This window comes from Schistocerca serialis, chromosome 4, assembly GCF_023864345.2.
Source record: "Schistocerca serialis cubense isolate TAMUIC-IGC-003099 chromosome 4, iqSchSeri2.2, whole genome shotgun sequence".
In the NCBI taxonomy this organism is placed as follows: Eukaryota; Metazoa; Arthropoda; class Insecta; order Orthoptera; family Acrididae; genus Schistocerca; species Schistocerca serialis.
Window position 1 is genome coordinate 413,737,629 of NC_064641.1, and position 2,500 is coordinate 413,740,128.

Genomic DNA, 2,500 nt, shown 5'->3' on the forward strand with positions numbered 1-2,500 from the left:
GCGCACCTAGAGCGTACACGTTGGGACCCGAAAGATGGTGAACTATGCCTGGCCAGGACGAAGTCAGGGGAAACCCTGATGGAGGTCCGTAGCGATTCTGACGTGCAAATCGATCGTCGGAGCTGGGTATAGGGGCGAAAGACTAATCGAACCATCTAGTAGCTGGTTCCCTCCGAAGTTTCCCTCAGGATAGCTGGTGCTCGTACGAGTCTCATCCGGTAAAGCGAATGATTAGAGGCCTTGGGGCCGAAACGACCTCAACCTATTCTCAAACTTTAAATGGGTGAGATCTCCGGCTTGCTTGATATGCTGAAGCCGCGAGCAAACGACTCGGATCGGAGTGCCAAGTGGGCCACTTTTGGTAAGCAGAACTGGCGCTGTGGGATGAACCAAACGCCGAGTTAAGGCGCCCGAATCGACGCTCATGGGAAACCATGAAAGGCGTTGGTTGCTTAAGACAGCAGGACGGTGGCCATGGAAGTCGGAATCCGCTAAGGAGTGTGTAACAACTCACCTGCCGAAGCAACTAGCCCTGAAAATGGATGGCGCTGAAGCGTCGTGCCTATACTCGGCCGTCAGTCTGGCAGTCATGGCCGGTCCTTGCGGCCGGCCGCGAAGCCCTGACGAGTAGGAGGGTCGCGGCGGTGGGCGCAGAAGGGTCTGGGCGTGAGCCTGCCTGGAGCCGCCGTCGGTGCAGATCTTGGTGGTAGTAGCAAATACTCCAGCGAGGCCCTGGAGGGCTGACGCGGAGAAGGGTTTCGTGTGAACAGCCGTTGCACACGAGTCAGTCGATCCTAAGCCCTAGGAGAAATCCGATGTTGATGGGGGCCGTCATAGCATGATGCACTTTGTGCTGGCCCCCGTTGGGCGAAAGGGAATCCGGTTCCTATTCCGGAACCCGGCAGCGGAACCGATACAAGTCGGGCCCCTCTTTTAGAGATGCTCGTCGGGGTAACCCAAAAGGACCCGGAGACGCCGTCGGGAGATCGGGGAAGAGTTTTCTTTTCTGCATGAGCGTTCGAGTTCCCTGGAATCCTCTAGCAGGGAGATAGGGTTTGGAACGCGAAGAGCACCGCAGTTGCGGCGGTGTCCCGATCTTCCCCTCGGACCTTGAAAATCCGGGAGAGGGCCACGTGGAGGTGTCGCGCCGGTTCGTACCCATATCCGCAGCAGGTCTCCAAGGTGAAGAGCCTCTAGTCGATAGAATAATGTAGGTAAGGGAAGTCGGCAAATTGGATCCGTAACTTCGGGATAAGGATTGGCTCTGAGGATCGGGGCGTGTCGGGCTTGGTCGGGAAGTGGGTCAGCGCTAACGTGCCGGGCCTGGGCGAGGTGAGTGCCGTAGGGGTGCCGGTAAGTGCGGGCGTTTAGCGCGGGCGTGGTCTGCTCTCGCCGTTGGTCGGCCTCGTGCTGGCCGGCGGTGCAGGATGCGCGCGCCTGCGCGGCGTTCGCGCCCCGGTGCTTCAACCTGCGTGCAGGATCCGAGCTCGGTCCCGTGCCTTGGCCTCCCACGGATCTTCCTTGCTGCGAGGCCGCGTCCGCCTTAGCGTGCTCCTCCGGGGGCGCGCGGGTGCGCGGATTCTCTTCGGCCGCCATTCAACGATCAACTCAGAACTGGCACGGACTGGGGGAATCCGACTGTCTAATTAAAACAAAGCATTGCGATGGCCCTAGCGGGTGTTGACGCAATGTGATTTCTGCCCAGTGCTCTGAATGTCAACGTGAAGAAATTCAAGCAAGCGCGGGTAAACGGCGGGAGTAACTATGACTCTCTTTTGACTTGGCTTTTCGAAGTGCGGTCTTGATGTAGTCGTGCTGCTGCTGCGAGGTGCCTTCCTTGGGTTATGGTTACAGGGAGAGTGATGCGCAATACATGGGCCTAGCCCTCTTAGCCTCTCCTCTCCTGCGGTCTTCTCCCCTTCTCGTGGGCCCGCTGATTTTCGCAGAGTGGAAGACCGCACCAGGGGCTTGGGGGGGTTACCAGCCCCCCCTCGCACTATCCCTTTTTTTTAGTTGGGGGCAGTATTCAGAGAAAAAGTGGTGGCCCTTCCGCTGAAGGTGCCACCCCAACTCCCCCAGCACCTAGCCGGCCAACCGGCCGTGCCGAAAATCTTGTAACTTTTGCAGCTGTATACGCCTGTAGTGAGTGCCACCGCCACGGAGGAAGAAGTCCTGTCGCTCGCCAAGGCGGAGGCCGAACTGTTCCTCGAGAGGGACGCCCGGTTCTTCTGTGTAAATCAAGAGCTCATCAGGATGTTCCCCGACCGAACGCTTGAGGCAATCAAGTGCCGACGGCGGCAAGCTGCCCACAAGCAGCTTGTCCGCCAATTCATGGAGGCGCTTGAGATCGGTCGGGGGGAAGAGCCGGCGTCCCGCCGGGGAGCAGCGAGCCCGCTGCCTGACGCGGGCGAGGCCGCTGCGCCGCCCGTCGACGCAGCCGAGGACTTCGCGGCCGACACCACCGGGCCGCCGCCGGAGGGGCCGACTGACGCCGCCATCT

At 60.0% G+C, this 2,500-nt stretch overlaps 1 pseudogene; it reads left to right on the forward strand.

Moving 5' to 3' along the window:
• The window catches only part of LOC126475609 (large subunit ribosomal RNA), a 7,824-nt pseudogene that overhangs the window by 1,106 nt on the left and 4,218 nt on the right, over positions 1-2,500 (forward strand).